Source organism: Tenrec ecaudatus, chromosome 1 (genome assembly GCF_050624435.1).
Source record: "Tenrec ecaudatus isolate mTenEca1 chromosome 1, mTenEca1.hap1, whole genome shotgun sequence".
NCBI lineage: Eukaryota > Metazoa > Chordata > Mammalia > Afrosoricida > Tenrecidae > Tenrec > Tenrec ecaudatus.
Window position 1 is genome coordinate 90,319,593 of NC_134530.1, and position 15,602 is coordinate 90,335,194.

Sequence of the window (15,602 nt, forward strand, 5' to 3'; positions counted from 1 at the left end):
GTACCAAAGTCTGTTTATTCGCACTTCCACTCGTGGCCGTTTAAGCTGTTCCATCTTTTTGCTATTATGAATAGGGCTTTGATGAACACAGTGGCATGTATCTGGTCTTGTCGTGCCTGTTATTTCTCTAGGATATATACCAAGAAGAGAGATTGCTTGGTCATACAGTTTTCTGCTCCCAAATTTTTGAAGAAAACGTTATACTACTTTTCATAGTGGTTGCACCATCTTATATGATTCTTAAAGATAATATGAGTTGAATCAAGGAACAAAGAAGGGGGGATTGTTCAGATAAAGAGAACAGTTGACTCCCTACTAAAGAATGGGGAACTACAGTCGTTGTCATTGCAATAATCAAAGGATGGGACCTGCATCTTCTTCTCAAAACAAACACAGTTTCTTGGGTTATCTCCCTACTTGAAGAGAAATTATAAGATGTTCTAAATTTGGCTCATATTCCTTTCAAGGTGACCACAGTGGACATTTAGTTTTACATTTTCTTTTCCTCTTGGTTACAATATCATGGTTCCATTTGCCTTATCTACCCCGTCCTCCACTGTCAGCCAATCAGTGTGAACTAAGTCTATCACATAGCCTATCTCATAGTCTATCTCATAACCCGTTACTGCCTCAGGAGCCAGCAGTTGACCTAAATAGGGCTTCTACTAGAATACCAACAAAATGGACCAACTAGCAGATAGATCTAAAAGCTCCTAAATTCTATCCCTGGACCAGGAAGCGTGTCACTGAAAGCCAAGAGGAAGAAAATAAAAAGAAGAAATTGGGAGGAAAAAAATGGGATACTGATCACATATTTGAGTTTCTGGATAATCTCATCTGAATCCGTTATATTCAGAACTTTGAGTTATGTATAATAACCAATATATATTAAATTATTCCAGCCATTTTGAATCAAATCTTTCATGTCTTGACACTGAACACGTTCCAAATGATACAGTGAGCAAAGTTCTAATCAATGTGGCCTCAAGACCCAAGATATATCTCACGAGTTGTTGGTAACACATAGACTTCACTTCTCCAAGGCCACAACACTGAACTTCGTGTCAGTCTAGCACTTTACTAAAATAACCACCTAAAAGCCGAGGCTTCTAGTATTCAGAGAAATGCAAGATCTCGGTCACTATAATCCTATGCTGCAGGTATGGGAAATGTTATGTTCTTTATTGACTTCAACCTGTTTGTTCCACACATTCATGATGGTCAATCACATAGAAATGACCTGGATGCATCTCGAGTTTTCAATGATCTGCACACAATAGCTCAGATCTCAGCTTATACTGCCAAACATTTTCACGTTCTTGATAAAAATCATATTGCCCTCGCTCCTGAGCGTTCTTTGTGCCACATTCTGAAAGAGAAGGAAATAGATGAGTTCCAGTTTTAAACTTGAAAAATGTATTTGTCATTACCATATTTCAAAATATTAGTTATGCCACTTACAGTTACTTCCAAAATAAAAATACTCAGACTATTACCAAGAGACATATTAAATGGATCACTCTGAATAAAATGTCAAATGCAACACAGAAAAATGACTAAACCAACTCTTTTTTTGCAGCAAATCATCAAAATTGACTGTCTATTCATTTACATACACCTAATTCTAAGTTGCTAAATTCAGAAGTAATCTTATGAGAAAACTCTCCCACTGGATTAATTCTTTCTGTCCAGTGTCTGGATTATGATATTCTTCTGTAGTCCAATTAGAGATGAACCTTTGTAGATTTCTTCTCTGAACCTTTAGCACATTAAGGGCGGGGGGGGGGGGCGGCGAAGAAAAGAGAAAAAACCCTCAAGTTCAGAAACATTTTCAAAATGAAACTGAACTCTCATAACCTGACCCAGTAAATGTAGTTGATGCTTATTTTAAGTCCTTCTGGGAAAAGAAAGAAAAGAAAATATCAAGATTGTGTGTGTGTGTGTGTGTGTGTGTGTGTGTGTGTGTGACTGTGTGTGTGTGTGTGTGTTACAATGCCCACTTCCTATTGTTCTCTTCCTCGGAAAGACATTTTCTTAAGGGGATAAGACCACAATCTGACATTACCCAACTTTTTCAACTGCTACCAACAAATGTCCAAGTAAAAGAAAAGAAATAAAGAATACTAAATAATAAGAAAAGCCTGTTGCTGTTAGATACAAGAAATCGATAAGCATGATGACATAATCATGATACTTTATCATTTCAATGGTTTAACATCCATGATTTAATTGTAACCTTATGAGGTAGCAAAAAGCATGAGCTACCATTTATGAAAAAGAAAAAATACAAGAGAAATCCCTTGTGAGGCCAAACAAGAAGCCAATGGTCATACAATTTCCCTGAAAACCTCATTTTTTGACTCCCACTCTTCTACAAGATCATTGTGATTGGACAGCACTGAATGACTGATTTCACCAAATTAATGATTCATTACATTTCAAGTATCTTTTTCTGAACCTAAAAATCTGACTGCACCTCCTCCAAAAGCTGCTATCGCTTGATCCTCCACCAAATAATAAAAATACTTCTACTATGCATGGCAGTACACCTAAGACATGAAAAGTAGATTAGTCATCATTAATGTGCAACAAATCCTATGAATTTCTCTCCAACAATAAAGTTCTCATCTGAAACTAACTCATTTATTATGTTTTAAAATCTGCTTCTTAATATTTAGTCGAATAAAGCAATGGACCACTCAAACATCAGCCTCCACAACCATGAGACCAGAAAACCTAGATGGTGCCCAGCTACCACTACCAACTGCTCTAAAAGAATCACATTAGGACATTCTGGGTAGAATGGGAGAAAATGAGGAACAAGACTCAAAATCATAAAAATGACTAAGTTTACCATTCGGAGAGAGACTGGTGAAACATGGCCTTTAGTCAACCTGCAAGTCTGCAACTGACCACACGTCTGACCACACACACAGTGGCTGCATCAATGGGCTCAGGCATAGGAGCAACTGTGAAGATGGTACGGTGTTTGCTTCTGTTATGCATCGGGTCGCTGTGAGTCAGAGCTGACTTGATGGCGCCAAACAATAGTCACTGCGTTAGAATATCCAACCATTTAAAAGGGGAAAAAATGTAAAGTCATCAATTATGCAAGGACAAAATATAGAGGGACAGGAAAGAAGGGTGGATGAAACAGAAAACAGAGGATGAATGATGGTACATTGAAAGGATTGCAATGGATGCAGGCTAGACAGAGCATGTACACTGGTACAGATAAGAGCTCAAAACATACAGAATCCAGGTCAGATAAGCCCCTCAGGGACAGAAATGGGAGTCACAATACCAGGAGGATAAGAGGAAGGTGGGGAGAGAAAAGGAGAAAGAATGAACAGATCGCAATGATTGGCACAAAATCACACACCCCACCCCAGAGGAAAAAACAACAGAAACAATGGGGGAAGGGAGACAGTGGTCAGTGTAAGACATTAAAATAATAAAAATATATCATTTATCAAGGGGTCATGAGGGTGGGAGGGATGCGGGAGGGGAAAAAAAGAACTGATACCAAAGGGTCAAATAGAAAGTAAATGCTTATTGGGCCTCCACTCAAGTACTTACTCAATGCAAGAACACGATGTTCTATTAAATTGGTATTCCATGACGCATACCTTCCCAACAGGATTGCAAAGGCAAATATGTGCCTAAGCAAATATGGTGAAGAAAGCTCATGGTGCCCAGCTATCAAAAGATATGGCATCTGGGGTCTTAAAGTCTTGAAGATAAACAAGTGGCCATCTAGTTCAGAAGAAACAAAGCCCACATGGAAGAAGCACACCAGCTTGTGTGACCAAGAGGTGTCAAAGGGATCAGGTATCAGGCATCAAAGATCAAAAAAATCATATCATTGTAAATGAGGGTGAGTGCAGAGTGGAGACTCAAAGTTCATCTGTAGGCAAGTGGACATCCCCTTACTGAAGGGCTGTGGGAGGAGATGAGCCAATCAGGGTGCGGGGTAGCAACGATGAAACATATAATATTCCTGTAGTTCTTAAATGGTTCCTCCCCTCTACTATCATGATCTCAATTCTACCTTACAAATCTGGCTAGACCAGAGGATGTATACTGATACAGATAGCAACTGGAAATACAGGGAATCCAGGACAGATGACCCCTTCAGGACCAGTGGTGAGAGTGGCAATACCTAGAGGGTGGAGGAAAGGTGGGGTAGAAAGGGGGAACCAATTATAATAATCTACATATAACCTCCTAACTAGGGCATGGACAACAGAAAAGTAGATTAAGGGAGATATCATACAGTGTAATATATGACAAAATAATAATAATTTATGAATTGTGAAGGGTTCATGAGGGAGGGGATATGGGGATGGAGGGGGAAAGTGAGGAGCTAATTTTTAAAAAAACTAAAAGATAATTTTAATGGGGCCCTTACAGCTCTTATAATAATCCATACATCAATTGTATCAAGCATATTTGTACATATGTTGCCATCTTTATTTTCTAAGCATTTACTTCTACTGAGCCCTGATTATTAGTCCTGAGACTGTAACTCTTTGTTTTTAAATCATTTTATTAGGGGCTCATACACCGAGGAGCTGATACCAAGGGCTCAAGTAGAAAACAAATGTTTTGAGAATAATGATGGCAAAAAATGTACAAATGTGCTCAACACAATGGATGGATGTATGGATTGTGATAAGAATTGTATGAGCCCCCAATAAAATGATTTTTTTAAAAAAGAAAGTAAATGTTTAGAAAATAATGATGGTAACATATGTTGACACAATTGATGTATGGATTGTTATAAGAGCTGTAAGAGCACCCAATAAAATGATCTTTAAAAAAACAAAGAGAAATAAAATGTGTATGGATTGTTTAAAGTAAAATTAGTGATCTACTCTGTGAACCTTCACTTAATTCACAATAAAAAGTTGGTTTTTTTCAAACCCAGGGACAAGGGAACAACAAATGACTGAAAATCGATGGCGAGGAAGGTGTAGGAGGTCTGATGGGGCTTGATCAAGGGCAATGTAGCTGAGAGGAATTACTGAAAGGCAAATGAAGGCTGAACATGATGATGGGACAGGAGGAAAGTAAAAGAAAATAGAGGAAAGAAATAGGAGGCACAGGGAATTTATAGAGATCTAAATACAGGCATGTACATATGTAAATATATTTATATATGATGATGAGGAAACAGATCTATGTACATATATTTATGAGTTTAGTATTAAGGAAGCAGATGGACATTGGGCCTCTATTCAAGTACTCCCTCACCACAAGAACACTTTGTTCTCATAATCCGGCACTCTGAGCTGCTCATCTTCCCGACAGGACTGCTGAAGACAAAGCGAGTGCATAAGCAAATGTGGTGAAGAAAGCTGATGGTGCCCAGCTATCAAAAGATATAGCGTCTGGTGTCTTAAAGGTTTGAAGATAAACAAGCAGCCATCTAGCACAGAAGCAACACAGCCCACATGGAAGAAGCACACCACCCTGTATGATCATGAGGTGTCGATGAGATCAGGTATCAGGCATTAAAGACCCAGAGCAAAAAAGATCATAATGTGAATGATGGGGGGAATGTGGAGTGGAGACACAAAGCCAATCTGTAGGCAATTGGCCATCTCCTTACAGAAGAGTCATGGGGAGAAGACAGACCAGTCAGAGTACTATATAGCACCGATATAACATACAGCTTTCCTCTGGTTTGTTTGTTTTTAAATTTAAAGAAAAAAATTATTGAAGATCTGAAAAACAATTGCTAAAAGATCGACTTGTCCAGAAACTGTAGCTACACAATGCATTGCGTCTATCGTGTTAAAACGTGCATAAGACACAAATACAAAAACCATGGAACAAGCCAGCATTCTTCAACAATCTGACAAGGATAATAAAATGCCCAAGGAACAACATAGATGACTTGCAAAGGATGGGCTCTTTTACTTCAAGCGCCATTTAAAAAGAGAGAGGGCACAAATGGATGCGTGTGTTCAGTTATATACACTGAATTGAACCTTTGGCACTAGGAATGAGAGCATGTTGTCATACAGCATTAACACATATTAGAAAAGTGCGTAGTGTCAAAGAAATAGAACCACCAGCATTCAAAAGCAGCTTTGTCAGCTAGGCAATAAAACACTCCACAGTATGTCTTTCTGTTGTCCATCACCGAATACACTGGTAGCAATTTTGAAATGTAATAAAAAGGGGAGAAAGAAAAGAAAAAAGGAGCCATAACCCCTTTTGTTTTCTCTGTTTAAAATCAAACAGAAAACAAAACATACCTCGATTTTGTTATATCCTAGCATTTTTAAAGTACATCATTTGTACCAGAGAAGGACTAAGAACAAAATGTGTTTACAGAGACTCAAAGAGAAGCGAGTGTCAGCAATCTCACACAGCCTTCCGATGATACTCCGGAGGAGCCACTTTCTAATCACCGGCACTGAACGAAGTGGCAGAATTCTTTGCCAGGCACTTTAGGAAATCATGAAGAGAGTTCGGTAACAAAGCAAGACTTCTCATCCAGCATCGCTCCGATCTGCACGAATACGCTCAGTAGCTGTGGCGCTCCGGACACCTGGGGCATGGGCCCATCAGGGTGGTCTGCGAGGGTTTCCGCGTACTGAGGTCTCTCAACTTGTAGAGCCGCTGAGTGCCCAGCATTACGCTGAAGTCCTCCTCTATCCCTGCCACCACTTCATTAACAGCATATTCCTTATTGTCTGTGTTTCCTGGAGATTTCTTGTAATTTGCATAATCCTCTAAAATGGAGTCCTCTTCTTGGCAGGAAGATAATTAAGTCCCAGGCATCCACAAGCCATGGTTGTAGTTCTTCAGGAATCTTGACTTTGACTTCAACTCTGTTCATGAATGCTTCTTCGTGTTCAACTGGACAGTCCCGATTTTTTTTCCAATTTTTCCCGCATCCCGCGGCGTTTTTAAAAAGTCCCGATTTTTGGAAAGGATGCACGACAGGCTAGGGTATGTGGTTTTCGGCTGCCATGTGGCCCTTTCGCCAGGATAGGGGTTTTATCAATGGTGTCCCATTTTAAAATGTTAAAATCTGGTCTCCTTCCACTCGGGCCCTTTTCTCCCGAGGAGGCTGCAGTGTCTCTCTGGTACTTCCACCATCTCCGTTGCCAGGTGTTTTCTGTTTATTCTTTCTTGTTTTCACGTCAACGTTGTTCTGTTGCAGACCAGACATCTTCCCTGGAGTAGCCCCTCTCATCTTGCCCTATGCTCACTGCTCCTGGTTGGCTTGTTGAAGTTCCCTCTGTTTCTGAAGATTGGTGTCCACGTATTTGAACACTCTGCTTTCTGGAACCCATCCGTCCCAGTTTTTATTCCAACCACTGTAATGTATTAAATATTTCACTTGTTTGCCCTTTCGCAACCTTTACACACTTTGCTTCATAAAGAAGAGGCCCATGAAAGCATACTACTCTCTCACCTTCCTGGAATTTAGATTTAGGGCCCTGCTTTGGCGCTATTTATAAGTGTTTCACTGCCTCCTCCTCCCACCATCCCCGACTCTCCTCTTTTTTTTAATGCTTCCCCCCCCCCTTCACCCCTCACTATCATGACCCTAATTCTACCTTGCAAATCTGGCTAAACCAGAGCATGTACATGAGTACAGGTAAGAACTGGAAACACAGGGAATTCAGGACAGATAAATTCCTCAGGACCAGTATTGAGAGTAGCCATACCAGGAGGGGAAGGGGAAGGTGGGGGGAGAAAAGGGGAACCGATCACAATGACCTATCTATAGCCCCCTCCCAGGGGGATGGACAACAGACAAGGGGGTAAAGGGAGACATTGGATAGTGCAAGACATGAAATAATAATAATAATTTATAAATTACCAAGGGTTCATGAGGGAGGGAGAGGGGGGAAGGAGAGGGATATAAGGGGGAAAAATGAGGAGCTGATAGCAAGGGCTCAAATAGGAAGAAAATGCTTTGAAAACGATAATGGCAACATACGTACAAATGTGCTTGACACAATGGGTGGATGTATGGATTGTGTTGAGTTGTACGAACCCCCAATAAAATTATTTTTAATAGTAAAGGATTATTCCAATAAAATCCATTAAATGATGGTGGATTTGATAGAGGGGAAAAAATCATTGGTTTTTTTAAATTCCACTTTTTACTGAGGAGTTATTTTGTTCCTCATGCCTGATATGTCTCTCCTTTGAAGTGAGCTCAGAACTGTCATTATCTCTGTACTCATTCTGTGTTGTTGCTCATCTCCATGTTGCCCATTTTAACTCATGGCACCCTGAGTGGAAATGTGCTCCACTGTGTTGTGAAGGGTGCGTGCTTTAGGAGAGGGAGCCTGGTGGTACCGTGGTTAAGCACTCGGCTGCTAACTAAACCCAATGACGCAAACCTACCAGCTGCTCCAAAGGAGAAAGATATAACAGTCTGTTCCATACATGGTATAGTCACGGAAACCTTATGGCGCAGTTATTCTTTGTCTTATAGGGTTGCAATTGTGTTGTCCTAAGTAGAGTTCCCTATTTTAACTCTAGTTTCTAATCTCCATGGCAATGGCTATGTGGAACTTACAGACAACATTCATGACTAAAGGGCTGAATAAGGCAGTTAAAAAGTTGTAATTACGCCAGAGAGAAGTACTCAGAATATTTGTTTATCAGGACATGTCACAAAGTCCCTTCGGGTCTGCTAAAGGGGCACGCAGCTCGCTCTACTAGAAGCCTCAACCCACAGGCATTCAGCTCAAGTGCAGTGAATCACCAGACCAACTCCCTGAACTAAGTGCCCAGAGGCACCCCATTCCACAGCCCAGCCTCCTGCACTAAGCCCCCAGCTTTTCCTGGCTCTGTGGCTTAGATTCCTGGTTCTGCTGCTGCTCTTGCAGTGGTTTCACTGCCTTCTGGATCCGGGAGGTTCACTGTGCAGGGATCTCAGGTCCAGACACACTGCACTCCTGGCTCTTGCTGGTAATGAGCTCCCTCTTCCTGCTTCTCAGAGGGCTCATTTTATGCACAGCAGGACAGCATTCCGGGGAATCCGGTTCACAATTACTCGAACTCTATCAGTATCTTCGCCCATCTTCTTCTCAGAGCCATGTAGGAAAAGGTCTTTTGGTAGAAGTTAGAGACTTTAGCTAGAAGAGCCACATTAAAAAAATTCACTGCTCCTGCAGCTATGAACCAGAACCAGCTTGAAGACAAGGGCTTTGGGTTTGAGACCTTCTGAAAGCAGATTGCAAGGCCTTACTTCTAAGATGGCACTGGATGGATTTGAACCATCGATTATTCACTTATTGATCCAACACTTAACTATCACCAGGGACTCCTAACTCATTCTACGTCTACTGGTAAGTTTTATAAAGACTCACTGGCCCTGACATGGATACCCCCAAGAGGTCACTCTCCCTGGGCTCTGCCAGAGGGGCATGGAGGAGCTCAGGGTTCTGCCCCGTGATGGATAAGCCTTTCCACACATTGGAGACCAACCCAGGCCTTGAGGCTGTGCCTGCATCTTCCTACAGCTTCGCAGACTCCTGTGAACGACTGAGGAGACAAAGCACGCGGGAAGCAGTCCCCCTCATGAATCTAGGTTCTTGTCTATTAATGAGTCAGACTTTTTCTCTACTTTTTTGCAGAATGCTCAGAATTGCAAATACTACTAAGAGCGATCTCAAATCTACAGCTATACTCACAGGAGGAAAAGAAAGGGCCTCTCTTCCAGTTTGGCCTGTGCTTTTTAATCCTTCACATCTGGGTCGGGTGCGTTGAATGTTTAAAAGACATCAAAATTTAAATTCCCACATTACGGGTCATCACTTCATAGAGTAAGAGATGACATTCCTCTGTTAGCTTAATATTTGACTCCCTTTTCCCCATGAACTTACGGAATGTCCCTCTTGTTATAACAAAAAAACACTGTTTAAATATCAAAAAAAGAATAATTGGTCAGGCACCACTTTATTCTTTCAATTGAGATGAACCTGTCCATTGAAAGTGAAAATGCTTTATTCTCCCATATAATCGACTGTACCCAGTCAGTGCCTACATGTACATAGCCTGGTTGGCTTATATTGATAATGAAGGCTCTCACTCTCCCTGTATATATACACATACAGAGATACAGATATATAGATACATACTCATGTATATATACACATACAGAGATATAGATACATACTCATATATATATATACACATACAGAGATATAGATATATAGATACATACTCATGTATATATACACATACAAGGATATAGATATATAGATACATACTCATGTATATATACACATACAGAGATATAGATACATACTCATGTATATATACACATACAAGGATATAGATATATAAATACATACTCATATATATTTTTAAATAGGCCAAAAAAGAAAAAACAAAGAGGGGGGGGAGATTGTTTAATGTAGGTCCCTTTAGAGACCACTAGCCTAACTGTACGACAAGCCCCTGTATTGTATCATCTCCACCATTGAGAAGCCAGGAGAAAGCATGGGCTGTAATGGAGATGGAATTATCCTTGCAATGACTGCAGTAAATGTTTGTTGAAGGGGAAAAAAATGGAAAGAGAAGATATACCATATATACGCAGTTTTAATGGAAAGCCTCTTTCTGCCATATACATTAGAGAAATTGTTCAAGAACAGTTCATCCATGTGAAAATATTAGCACTGTAATTCTGCCAAGGTCAGTAAGACCTAGTGATTTGCTGAGATATCACCTTCATTTCACCAGGTAAATAAAGACTCCTTTTTCACTGTGTCCTATCCAAGAAGGCGCTCTGCAGCAACAGTTAAATTATGAATACAGCACATATGTTCCATACCATATCATTTACAGCACAATTTAGCATAGATATAATACTTTGCAACAAACTACAATACCATTCACAAAATGCATTTAAATAGCATAATTTAGTTCATTAAATCCAGTCATTTACAGTAAATCAAAATCATCATAGGAATTGAAGAGAGTACACAGTTGTTTGTTTGAATAGTTAAGCTAGGTAAGTCAATTTCTTTTTGAAGGTCAAGGACGGAGTTGTTTCCATTTTCTGTTATAAAAAAGATACGGCTGGTGTCAAAAGATAATTTAATGTCATCTCAAAATGCTCAACCCTCTTTTTTCCCTCACTCCTCTCTCTCCTGGCGGCATATCAGATCACTGCCTCTCCAGAAATTTATCCAACTCCCTGAAAATACCATACATGCTAGTGAACAGAAATGTGGGTGCACACTGTACCAAACAGGAAATGTATAATTTCATCAAACTTTTTACCAAGAAGTACAAATGCGTCCAGGAGAAAGTTTCCAGCACTGGATCATCTGTTTGTCTCTGTAGGGAAGCACCTAGTCAACCATATTTGAATTCTTACAATCTAGCACAGCATTTCTTGATTATAAATTCTCTTAAAGCAATGATTTGTACTTTCATTTCTTTCTTTTGCAAGGCTGGTCTGGTTTATTTATAAAGCAATAAGTATTAGAATCACAAGTAAATTGCACATGTTTAATCAAACAGCAATGATGGACAAGGGCTGAGGGAGGATGGTTTGGGGGACTCTGAGAAGCAGAATCCTGTCAGCATGAATGTTAAGTAGACTGGGAGGGAAAGCACCTTCCTTGGAAGCATCTGCAGTGGACAATGGACAGGCCTGTCTCATCATCTTCTTGCTTGCTGATCCACATCTGCTGGAAGGTAGACGGGGAGGCCAGGATCAAACCCCCTATCCACACAGAACACTTACTCTAAGGGGGAGCGATAATCTTAATCCTCATGGTGCTGGGAGCCAGGGCAGGGATTGCCTTTTGCATGCGATCAACAATACCAGGGTACATGGGAGTGCCTCCAGGCAAGACGTTTTTGGCAAACGGGCCCTTGAAAATATCAGTGCCACACTGCATGATGCTATTGTAAGTGGCTTCATGTATGGCCGCAGATTCCATACCAATGAAAGTGGGCTGGAAAGGAGTCTGCAAGCAGAGAGCCCTGGAATCGCTCCTTGCCAACAGTGATAACTTGACCGTCAGTCAGCTCATAGTTCTCCGGGGAGGACCAAGTGTGGCCATCTCCTTCTCAAAACCCTGGGCCACATAGCACAGATTCTCTTTAATGTCACAGACAGTGTCTCGTTCGGCAATGATGAGAAAGGTATAGCCCCACTCAGGGAGGATCTTCAAGAGACAGTCACTGAGATCTCAGCCAGTAGACCTAGACACATGATGGCAGGGCAGAGCGTATCCCTCATAGATGGAAGCCCAGATTGAGGATTTAAGCTCTAATGCACAATCTCAGGTAGCACTCCTACATTCAGCACTCATTCAGTCATTCAATAAACACAGATATCCTTGCACCACGTACTGTGCTAACACTCCAGTACTACAGGGACTCTGATGTCAAGTTGCTTCCCCTAGTGAAGAACGAGTCAGTAATGGAACACTGTGTAGTAAGTGCAGTGTGTGAGATAAACACAGGTGCTCAGAGCACAGTGCCCTAATCAAAAAGAAAGGAAGAAATGGACCAATGTCCTCTTCTCCAAATTTCCACTCTACACATCATGCGAAGTCTGCGTGATGCAAATGGTTGTGGACTCAACTAACCAAAAGGTTGGCAGTTTGAACACACCCAGAAAAGTTTCCAAAGAAAGGCCCAGTGATCTAGTTCCAAAATTTCACAACCGGGCAAACCCTGGAGTGTAGTTCTAGTACTCAGGTCACCTTCAGTCAGAACTGACTAGACAGCATTGGTCGTGGAGGTGCCCTCCTAGCCGAAGAACTGATTTCTATTCTCAGGACATTTGTAGAGAGCCACTGACTGACACATTGGTGGAAGGCCAATGGAAAATTGCCGGTTGAAGGATTGGCTTTCACATTTCCTATGCTCAGGTTACCTTTTCCCGTAAAGAAAAGGGATTATGGGTTAAGACTATAAGATTACATGTGGGTTGAGCCTCTAGAGAATCCCCTTTGACCATGGACCAGGGATGTCAACAGCCGTGCTACCAGACTACATTGGAAAGTGGATTGACTCAGATGTAATCAGGTTAAAATTTAACACATTATTTGTTCTCCCTTTTGACCCATTTTGTTTGTTCTAGTTTTTTGGTTTTCTTTTTTTTTTTTTTTTTTTGGCTTTCTTTTCTATTGAGGTTTTCTGTTTTGTTATTATTACCAGGGTTTGTTTTTGTGTGTGTGGGTTCTTTGGTTTTGGTTTTTGGATGTTTATCTTTAAGTTAATCTATAGGATAGGTAAATCTATAGAGACAACTGGATTAATACATTTTTAAGGTTATAGCATATGAGGATGTAGGGAAATGGAGAACTAATAACAATGAGTTCAAGTAATAAAAAAGGATTAAAATTGATTGTGGTGATGATTGTGCAACTCCTTTTTAATATTTTTAAACCATTGAATTATATAACATGTGAATTATATTCAATAAGCCTGTTGACATTTTTTAAAGAATAAAAGAGAAGAAAACCAAACAATAGAAAAAAAAAGAATAAAAGAAATTTACAACCTTTGTAGAAAACAATATGGCACTGCCCAAGACAACTAGCAATAGAAATGCCATCCATACAACCCAGCCATGTGTTTGCTAAGCGCTCACCCCAAAGAAATAAGAGGCGGAACACAAACAGATATGTGCTCTTGCACGTTCATTGCAGCCCAGCTCACAATAGCAAGAAGCTGGAAACAGCCCAAATGCCCATCAGTAGAAGAATGGATAAAGACACTGGTATATACACACAATGGAACACTACTCGTGCCGAAAAACAAAAAACAGCAATGAAACCATGTAGGGTCCTAGAAACCATTATGCTGAGTGAAGTTAGCCAATCATGAAAAGACAAATGTTGTATGAGTCCAATACTATAAGGATAAACACCAAGAAGAAGCCAGGGTGCTATTCCCAGGTCATGGAATCTTCTAATCCAGTCTCTGAGCAAAGAGGTAGAGCGCCTGCCTAGCATCATGCACCAACTCTCACTCCCTTTAAATGTACAACTTTATAACCATATGAACAGATGAGACCTCACCTCAACTGACTTAGTTTTTTCAAGATGGAGAGAGAGGGAAAAGGTGCTGCCATATAAATTTGTGCGAATTTTATCCCAAATCAACAGACACTTCTACCAGAATGATAAGGAAACATTCCTGGAAATTATAAAAGATGGAGAAGAGAAATATGTATGTCTTGAAGAAGGTGATTACACTTCTTTTAGTACAAAAATGGCAGGAGCAACCTACCATTGGGGGACAGTTGTACAACTTTTCTGGATGTAATTGAATTATTAAATTGCATGATATGTGAATAATATGCCAATAAAGCTTTAATTTAAAAAAAATAAGAATAAAGACACATATTGAAAAAAGGATGATTAAACATCTGAAAGTTTGAAAAAGAAGAAGATGGGTTTTAATGAGGCTTCCTACCCCTATAAAGATTTAGTCTTTGAAATCCACTGGGGCAGTCCCACCCTAAGCTGTAGGGTCACTATGAGTTGGAATCAACTCAATAGCAATGAGTGAGTGAACCCAAGCACTGCTTTTAATTTAAAGTAATAGTCCTTGCAAATATCTGAGTATTGCTGGGGTGATGATTATTGGACTGAAGAACCATATCACAGTCCATTTCCATGACCAGATTCCAGTTGTGTGAAATCCCTACATTAAATGCTTCTCTCTCTCAAAGTTAACAGTTTTATTGGCACATCATCCACATATCATACAATTCAATAGTTCAGCCATATCAAGATAACCTGTACAATCATTTATCGTTTAATTAGGAGATCATTCAGCTCATCACAATACATACATACATCAATTGTGTAAAGCACATTTGTACATTAATTTCCCTCATCATTCTCAAAATATTTGCTCCCCACATAAGCCCCTGGCATCAGCTCCTCATTTTTTACCCTCCCTCACCGCTCCCCACTCCCTCATGAATCCTTCATAATTTATAAATTATTATTATTTTGTCATATCTTGCCCTGTCTTACGTCTCCCTTCACCCACTTTTCTGTTGTCCATTCCCCAGGGAGGAGGTTATATGTAGATACCTGTAATTGGTTCCCCCTTTCCAACTCCCACCTCTACCCTCCCAGTATCGCCACTCACACCACTGGTCCTGAAAAGATCATCCACCCTGGATTCCCTGTTTTTCCAGTTCCTATCTGTACCAGTGTACATTCTCTGGACTAGTCAGATTTGTAAGGTACAATTGGGATCATGATAGAGGTGGGGGGAGGAAGCATTTAGGAACTAGGGAAAAGTTGTATTTTTCATCGTTGCTACATGAGCACCCTGACTGGCTCATCTCCTCCCTGTGACCCTACTGTAAGGGGATATCCAGTGGCCTATAAATGGGTTTTAGATCTCCCCTCCACACTCCCCACTTCATTCACAATGATATGATCCTTTGTTCTGATGATGCCTGATACCTAATCCCTTTGACACCTTGTGATCGCACAGGCTGGTGTGCTTCTTCCATGTGGGCTTTGTTGCTTCTGAGCCAGATGGCCACTTGTTTACCATCAAGCCTTTAAGACCCCAGATGCTATATCTTTTGATAGCCAGGCACCATCAGCTTTCTTTGCCACATT

The 15,602-nt window shown here is 40.5% G+C and overlaps 1 non-coding gene and 1 pseudogene across 1 annotated transcript; one reads left to right on the top strand and one right to left on the bottom strand.

Annotated features, from left to right (window-relative positions):
- Positions 1 to 6,375: 6,375 nt before the first annotated feature.
- Positions 6,376 to 7,213, bottom strand: LOC142435969 (mortality factor 4-like protein 1; annotated as a pseudogene).
- Positions 7,214 to 9,355: 2,142 nt separating this feature from the next.
- Positions 9,356 to 9,555, top strand: LOC142438299 (small nucleolar RNA SNORA73 family). The gene has a single exon (XR_012782700.1). It is a non-coding gene; the product is annotated as a small nucleolar RNA SNORA73 family (small nucleolar RNA).
- The last annotated feature ends 6,047 nt before the right edge of the window (positions 9,556 to 15,602 follow it).